The sequence below is a fragment of the Populus euphratica genome, unplaced genomic scaffold (genome assembly GCF_000495115.2).
Source record: "Populus euphratica unplaced genomic scaffold, PopEup_1.0 scaffold1966.1, whole genome shotgun sequence".
Taxonomy (NCBI): domain Eukaryota; kingdom Viridiplantae; phylum Streptophyta; class Magnoliopsida; order Malpighiales; family Salicaceae; genus Populus; species Populus euphratica.
The window spans coordinates 21,255-30,461 of record NW_011501807.1 but is presented as its reverse complement, the minus strand read 5'-3'; the positions used below and the strand labels follow the sequence as shown (position 1 = coordinate 30,461).

At 33.1% G+C, this 9,207-nt stretch overlaps 1 long non-coding RNA gene across 1 annotated transcript; it reads right to left on the bottom strand.

Moving 5' to 3' along the window:
• Positions 1 to 2,661: 2,661 nt before the first annotated feature.
• Positions 2,662 to 6,416, bottom strand: LOC105118457 (uncharacterized). The gene is made up of 2 exons (XR_840943.1): positions 6,308 to 6,416; positions 2,662 to 3,264 (listed from the first exon to the last, which is right to left on the bottom strand). It is a non-coding gene; the product is annotated as an uncharacterized LOC105118457 (long non-coding RNA).
• Between the last annotated feature and the right edge of the window lie 2,791 nt (positions 6,417 to 9,207).

Sequence of the window (9,207 nt, the reverse complement as noted above, 5' to 3'; positions counted from 1 at the left end):
ATTTCAAAAAAATTCTAAAGGGTTGAAAGAAACAAATCCAAGCTAATTTTTATATTTACAAGTGAGAGCTGTGTGGGGAGGATTCTTCACATTGAGTCACCATTTTAGATTAACAACTCTAAACTATAATGAACATTCCATGCATGCTTCTCGTATCAATCAAGCTATCATAATTGTCCATAATTATTTGAATGGAAATATAGTCTTGAGGAATTTGAATATTCAATACTTGTTTGGATAAAGGAGATCCCCTCCACTGATGGGGCTTATAATTATTTTTTTGGATATGCTTGTGTGCATACATCCATTAGTTTTTAGAGTGTGTTTGATATTGTGGTAATTGTGATTTGAAAAAAGTTATTTTATAAAAAATACTTTTAGTTGAGGCTGGTTTGAAAAAATAGGTGTTTGGTTAAAACTATGGTTGAAAAAAAAGTAGTTTAATGTGTTTGGTTAATAATACTTTTGAAATTGAGGTTATAAAATAATTTTTAAAAATATATATTAATATTGATGGTTTTAAATTTAAATATTGTAGAATTAATTATTCCTATTATATCATAAAATAAATAATACTTTATATAAAATATTTTTTTATTATTTCATTAAACTATTTATAATTCCATTGTGTATAAAAATCATTTGATAAGAACTATAGTTTTTATAAATTGTTGAGCGTGTAATAAAATTAGATAAAATATTATCAGGTATAAAATTGATATTATAATGCGTGTAAATTTAATTCACTCTATACTAGTTTTGGAAAAACATATATTATTTACATCATAATGCAAATAAATTTAATTCATTCTAAATTAGTTTTTTTTTCAAAAAAATATTAATAAAATTAACATAAAAAAATTTGTATGAATAGTACAAGTGAATTGCACTGTTCATTATTTTTAGTGAATAGTGCAATTCTCTTGCACTGTTCACTGAGCAGTATACCAATATATAGTGTTCATGTTAATTACACTGTTAACTGAACACTGCAATTAACATGAAGAGTGCATGAAAAGCAGGATTTCCTTATTTTTTATTAAACATGTTTTGAATGTAAAAATCATGTGGTACCCATGCATAGTAAATTAAAAAGGATTGCAAACTGTATGTTAATTAAAACACAGTTGTAGCCGTGTAAACAAACACCTTCTTAATACATTAAACTTTTAGGAGCTCGAGGAGTTTAGCATAGAACGATAATTATAATGATAAATGTTCATCCCATAGTAGCTAGGAGGAGTACGCTTGGATTATTGGCTCTATACATGAGTATTATACTGGTGTGAGTAACCTCATGAGGGACTTTTAGGATTTTCATTATGTTTAGTCTCTTTGAGTAGTGTGATAATTTATGGGCGTCGGGTGTCACCGTTGGTCATGATGATGGGGCGTTGTGTGTTGCCAAGGGTGTCAAGATTTGTTCAGATAGAAATTTTTTATTTTGATCTTAAATTGACAACATTATCTGAGTGAGAAGTTGTAAGCTATTGTTAAAGGTTTCATTAAGTAGAAGTGTTTGTTGTAATGAACAGATTTATTTTGCATCCTAACCCAAGTTTATCTTGGTTATATATAAAATAATTTGAAAATGTCAATTTTTTTTTTTCAAAATTGATAGGCTTTTTATCAATTTCTATAGATGACACCAATTAATGAGTTCTCATTAATTGATGGGCTTAATATAAATAATAGTTGATAGCTCGAGCATGTGGAGATGCATATCTAAAATCCTAATTAATAATGCCTAGATCCAATAATGAGTGTTGGTGTGCCCTAGCACCCAAAATGGTGAAAATAATTAGGCTAGATGTAATTTCAAGAACAAATAAAATCAAATAAGAAATGTTAGCGGTAGCAATTTCATTTAATTGGATTTGTTTAGATTTAATTGAGATTTGTTTTTTAAAATATTTTTTATTTAAAAATATATTAAAAAATATATATATTTTTTAAAAAATTATTTTTAATATCAATATATCAAAATTATTTAAACATAGTAAAAAATATTAATTTAAAGCCAAAAAAGTTAAAAAAATTAAAATTTTTTAAAATATAAAAACAAATAAAAAATGCAGGTGATGTCTAACTATCAAGTATTCGAGAGGGTGCTGGACGCGCATCCAACACCCAAAAATTAATTCAGGCAATAATCTGTGCATGTTATACTTGGAAAAGGTTTTTTTAAAACCAATTAAACTCAATATACTAGTTCTTAATAGCAGTGCGGATTATCGCTGTAATATTCTATTATCCAAAGGCATTAATCCCAGTTTAATGCTTTGAATCGGCGTTCGAGGAGCCACACCTGCCTCTCTGGACACCTAGACGGGCTTTGCAATGTATTTAACTACGCAAGTTCTGTTTTTTTTTTTTTTTTTTAAATTATTAGTAACCGCTGGCATGGTGGAGAAATTAAACTAGTTTTGCTTGTTGCCTCATATCTATTACAAAGTAGTACTATGGGACAAGACACTATGGCCAGGGCATGCATGTAACATCTCCTCCATCCATCAGTCCATGTTCTATTCACTATACATCGTTCAGGCATCTGCCATTGCAAGGTGAATGACACAAAAGTTGCGAGTTCCTGTCAACAATTAATAAATAAATAATCAACATGGGCAATGGGCAACATGGAGAAAAAATTGACAAATGGAAAATTTGAACACAAACTTGAAATTTATGGTTCAGCGTCTGCCTTCTTCTCTAAAGTGTACGTGAAGATATAACAGCTCATTCCATTGAACAGTAGAAAAAGAAAAAGGATGGATTTCTAATTTATTCCTGAAGACTTCATCAATATAGTTACAAAAGACACAGAAAATCATACAATATTCACGTATTTGTGTGAGACAACTATATGATCAAGAAACCATTCAAAGAACATGTTTGGATATTAAGACTTTCGAGAAATTTGTACGAAATATTTAGCCACCACTGATGGGAGGTATGATAGCCAACTCATCCTTTTCTTTCACGATTGCTGCCTCGGTTGTGTATTCCTCGTTTAGAGCAAGAACTATACAACCACGGATCTCTTCCAAGCTAGGAAACCTAGCAATAAGCTTATTCAAACAATCGCTGGTGGTACTACCAGATGACACCTCTAATTGCATATCAGCCAAGCCAGTTACATCTCGAGCTCTGGCAAAGAATAAGACCTTTATACTAACTGACGAACCTTCACTTCCCACTGGTTCCCCATCTGTATTTTCAGCCTTGGCTTCTATCATGTCCACAGCAGATGAGCAGAATGGATTACTGCAAATGAAACATGCCTTCACAACAATGAGATTGCAATTTCAATTTCTGAACTGATGGGCACTCAAGTTCATTCACAACAGGTGATGGAAAACATTAAGAAAACTGAACAGAACATCTTACTTGCACTCAACTACATTCAGCTAAAAACACCGCAATAGCGCGGCATGCTCGAGAAATGTTCACACAAAATTTGGTATGCAATAACTTAAAGGGTATACAATAACATTACTTGCAGTACAACCTAAAAAAACTCAATCCAAATTGGATAGTGTCAGAATCCGAATCCATTACTGGGTTTTAACAGAAATTAGGGATTGCACACTGTTAACCTTAGGAACAGCCACTCTATTTCACTTGTAGTATTAACAGGCATTATATCACAGGGGTTACATGATCTCCATCACCATACTGCCATCCCATGAAAGGAAATTTTAGCCATCTAAATATGTCATCCCACATGACTGAAAAAGTACTGCTATTGTTTACTCCTTTTCACTTGGTCAAATTCATTGATAATGGAAGTTTTTCCCCTCAACTTTTTAGTATCTCAAATGCCAAATTCAAACCGCTTAACATACCTAATGAAGTATGGATTATGATCACCAGTATAGGTTACATTCTTGAGACTTTATCACCTTAAACTTCTATTAGCATGTCCCAATTTCAAACCCAATACCAAACCTCTCTAAAAGATTCACGACCAAAAAATCATATAATGCCGAGATTTTGGAGTCATTTCCATGCAATATTTGAAGTAAATCTGGGAATTTAAGGAGTGGGGAACACCTGGAGTCATTTCCATGCTTTAACTGCTTTTCTTAAGATCGAATATTCTGGCACTTCCAGGCAGACCCATGATCCATATTAAATTTTACATCTCTGCTCATATTCTCAGCTTTAAAACCGAGATTCAATTTCTTGATATTGTGATTTCAAAGTATTATCAACTTTCCAAGCAAGCAGATCTCATCAGCCACTACACAAGGAGCAAACTTTAGCTAAATCCGAGCACTGGGTCTCAAACTGACTAAATCCTCCGCAATAAAAGAGATTTGAGTTGCAATCTAGTCATACCCAGTCCTTTCACTCCTAATCAATACAGAATTTCAAGAGATCTCCCTTTTAAGGAAGCTGCAAATTAGCTGTCAGGTCATCTGACAGAAAACACACAAAATACAGACGCCCACTCGTCCAAGTGAAATATTCATCTTCATCAGATCTTTTTGGCAGTAGCCATGCCCAACATCCCTTTACTGTCAGCTCATTGGTAAAGCGAGAGCTTGAATCCTGATTTCTGATAGAGCCCCCCCCCCCCCCCCCCCAAAAAAAAAAAAAGCACCACCCAATGCAGGAGAGATGAAGCTTAAAAGAAAAGTAACCACTCTAGCATCTCATAATGCCGTCAATTCTGCTTTCTTCTGCTTCCTTCTGTTCACTGATACTTGTCTGAAGGCCTCATCTTCAACTGATGGACAACTTCGAGTATTATGTATAATAGGAGAGTTTGCTCACAAGTAAAATTCATAACATCAGGTTCTTTCTCCAACCTGGTGATCCACATGATTAGCGTGTTTGAGAGTATGATTGCAGTTGCTTTTCAAAGTGTTTTTCACTCAGAAAAGTATGTTAATAATGTTTTTTTATTTTTTAAAAATTATTTTTGAGATCAACACATCAAAATGATTTGAAAACATCAAAAACATATTAATTCAAAGCAAAACAAAAAAAAAATTTCAAATTTTTTCGAAAGTGCTTTTAAAAAGCACTCCCAGACACCCACTCCCAAATTTTTTCAAAAGTGCTTTTAAAAAGGACTTCTCAAAGGTGCTGCTGCTATTCCTATTTCAGCATCAACCACCAGATGAGAATAAAATAAGCAAACTCAGGAAATCTGGTGTTACTAATTGGGCCGTCTTATTCCTCTAAAACCATTCCACAAACTCCACTCCCTTTTGAGGTCGCAGGCTTTCTAACTAATAATCTGATCTCTGCATCAAGAAGTGCATAATGGTGGTACCTCCAGCTTTGTCAAACGCATAGATTTTCCACCAGCATTGGCACACTGCTCTATCTCTATTAACCAGACTCTCAACAACCCCATCAATAACCTTAGGAACAGAATTGGATTCCATAGAGGCAGCCTTAGAATGTGGCATCTTTCTCCCATAACCAAAAGCACAAACGAATCTTCATTTTCCCAATATCATCTCAGTGCAAATTCATGTTACACTCAACGTACAGTACTAATCCAAGACAATTCACAACTCCAACTAGTACGTTGACTTATCATAGATTTCCTCATCCAAGATGCACTTAACCAATAAATCCATCTATTCTATTTCCTCTTTTCCTAGGAAATAAAAAAAAGATGGCAACAAGCAACTTTAAAGTTTAGGACTTTCACTCTCTACACTTTTGAAATTGTATCAGATTATACATACACTCTGATTGTCCTCCAATAAATGATAGGAAATTGAATGATGGAACCAAAACCTAAGCTCTGATAACAAAAATGTCGTCTATTAAATTCAGTACCTTGCGTAACTTCAATTCAAAGACGGAATACCTCCTCAATCCAGACACTCCATTCATTTTACAATAAATTGTAACAAAATATCTATACCCATTTGCCAGCCATTCGACAATGAATTCAAGCACGCAATGTTCAAAATTTTAATGGCACAAAAACTGTGCAGGTCACCAATGTCTTCACAATTGCATGGTCACAATCCACCAAGATTCTGAACTATGTTTAGTAAGCAGCACGAGGTTTGCAATTCAAGTGAATGGTTGATTATTGGAAAGTCAAAAGCAACAATACTATGCAGAATATCCAAATAAATAGAGTTCAATAGAAAATAACACTCAAATTAACAAAAGCCAAGAACGCAAGGATCCAAGAACACACAGAACAGAAGATTGATTACGAGTCAAAAACAAGGAGAGATTATCAGATTCAAAATTCTCAACAGCACAGGATTCCAAAATGGTAAGCTTTTTTTATTACTTTAACTTGAGAGGGGAGAGAGGGGAGAGAAACCTGCTATCACCAAACTTCACCAAAGCAGAGAAGGCAGAGAGAGAGTCAGAGAGAGACCTGGAATCGATGTAACGTTAGAAGACCAAATTTAGGACTAGACCTGTCTTTATGACCCAATTAAGGCTTCCTTCTTTGGGCCTGTTTTCTTTGAATACTATCCCCCGTTTGCCCGGTCCAAACTACATAGAAAAAAAAAAGCTAGAAAAAAAAAAATTCTATCTTCTTGGAAACTACAGAAAACTTGATGATTATAAGAAGCACGGGTTTTTACATGTTTGGAGCACACAATTTTTCCCAAGTTACATCGTGGATCATGCTAGAGGTGATTCAAGCATAACAGAAAGAACTATTCATTTCTAGTGCTCAGCAATTATCCTAGGACAAATACTTGAATACCTCTGAGAGTTACTTTTCACATAATGACCTGCGAGTTCCATCCCGAGATATTTCTGCGAGTTCCATGATCCATCTTCAGTTTAAACCTTTTTCAAAACGTCAGCTAATGCATTTCCATGACTCCCTGTGTGTTCATCGACATTAGACAGGTCTACATGATAAAAAGAAAACAATCTGCCTATGTTTCTGCTTGCGTTCATATCTTCACCAGCTCATTGACATACCAAGGAGAAGATGCATGGATTTCTTGGAATATAACTATTGAAATTATTGACTCTTCAATCCTCTCAGAAGCGCTCGTGTGATTTCTTCATCTCTTTCAAGCTCATCATTTATGAAGGTTTTTTTATTTGTTTAAACATCAAAATCAGGCGAGTCTTTTGGGCTCTTTTCTTTTGTCACAAGACTTTGTTCTTCGCTAATTTACTGTTTGAAAACATGATTCTACTGCACTCCTCTGTGCTGGCTAGAAAATTCTATAATTTTTAAGTTAATACATATAAGAGAACAAAATAATGTATAAGAAAAACAATAGAAAGAACTAGTGTGAAGCAATGAGTTTGAATGGCTTAAATTTCCTTGGCTTGGAATTTTCTGGATTTTGTTGCCTGGGATTTAATTGCTTGGCTTGGATTTGAATTGCATGGGATTTCCTATTAGTTGCTTGAATTGGATGACCTAAAGTGAAGATGTTAGGCCGGAGAGGGAACCCTATATGCTTGGGGGGCCTCTCCCAAGCGTAGGGGAATTTGTTTTTAAAATATAGTTTTTACACCATCATTTTAAAGTCTTTTAAACAAAATTATTTGAAACACTTGACCAACAGAAGTAAAGGAAAGAAAATAATTGTTGTTTTATATAGGTGATGTCATATGTTATGGCTGCAAGAGGGAGGAGTGCTTGTTGTTTTATGTATGCCATGTAACCTTGTATTGTGTCTCCAAGAGAGGTGAAAATTGGGTTATTTTGCTTGTTATCACTGCATAGTTTATTAAAAGAAGTAATCTAGCAATAAAAAAGACAAGAGTAAAAATAAATTATATAAATTGCGTGTGCATCCAAGAATACATTTAAATGGGAAATTTCCTATTAGCAGTCACATAAACTACGAAAGATAAAACCAATCCTTCTTAATCTATTTTTGAAAATAAATGTCCCAGTAAAAATATATAGTATATTACTTGGAAACACGGTTGAAACCGTGTTTCCTTAAATTTCAAAAACATTTTTATTTTTTATTAAAAAATATTTTTTTATATTTTCAGATTGTTTTGACATGCTAATCTCAAAAATATATATATTTTTTTAAAAAGGTATTTTGATGCATTTCTAAACTAAAAACACTTTAAACCGTAATCGCTACCACAACTTCAAACAAGTCCATCAACTCAAAGTCTCAAGTTCAACCTGTCATAACCCAATTTTGGGTTATTCCTCAAAAATTATTTTTTTCAAATAAAATCAAAAAATAATAATAAAGGCTGGCAATAAGGAGAAAGCAAACCAAGAAATCAAACTACAATTTTTGAACGAAATTAAAGACTTAATTGTACCACATTATGTCCCAAAATAGAGAGAAAATACAAATTCAAGGTCAAATTAAATGATTATTGGATGAGTTTGCATAAAAATTAAGTCCAAGAACATAATTAAATTTTTAATAGGTCAATTTGATTTAATCATGGACCAAATTAAATTTTAATTATGTTTAAGAATTAATTTGGGTCCAATTGAAGGATTTAATTTAGTGTAGGGACATAATTATACTTTAAATGGGTCAAAATAATTTTATTTGGGGCTTAATTGGTGAAAAATTAAGTTTGAGAGTCTAATTTGAGCTTAATTGAGTAGATCGGAATTTTAAGAGATCAAATTTAATTTTTATCAAGTTAATTGATTGAAATCAAGGGCCAAATTGTAAGAAAATTGAAGTTTTAGAGTCAATTAGGGGTGCAATTAAATCAAATTTAAAGAGGAAGGACTGAAATGAACTATGCCAAAAAAAGATCTCTGGTATTGTTTATCTTCTTTTTTAATTCTTTGAAATAATTGCTCAGGTTATCTATTTTGCTGCTGCATTTAATATACCTAACGTCCATTAAATTTGTCAAAAATTACACGAAACTAATTACCAGATATCCTTCTACGTCTAGGTATGGTCTTTACAGCTCACTAGTAAATAAACGGATGTGGAATCACCCTAAAAAGGTCAACTCATGCAGCCTATACTGTAGATTTAACAGTGCACCATGCTTACTTTGAATCAATAATTAGGATCCTTTCCAACAAAATCAAGGGCTGAAAGTTTTTTTCAATGTAGATAAGATTTTTCTTTTCCACCTCTTATAAATAAAGGTCGATTTGATGGCCTCAAGGAGGAGAAAATTGGGTTCAAATTCAACTAAAAAACCAGCCATTTTCCCTTGTTTATGCAATTTCTCTCTCCTCTCTGCAGCCCTTCCCGTTTTCTTCTTCTTCTTTTGTTTCCTTTGCCACCTACCTCC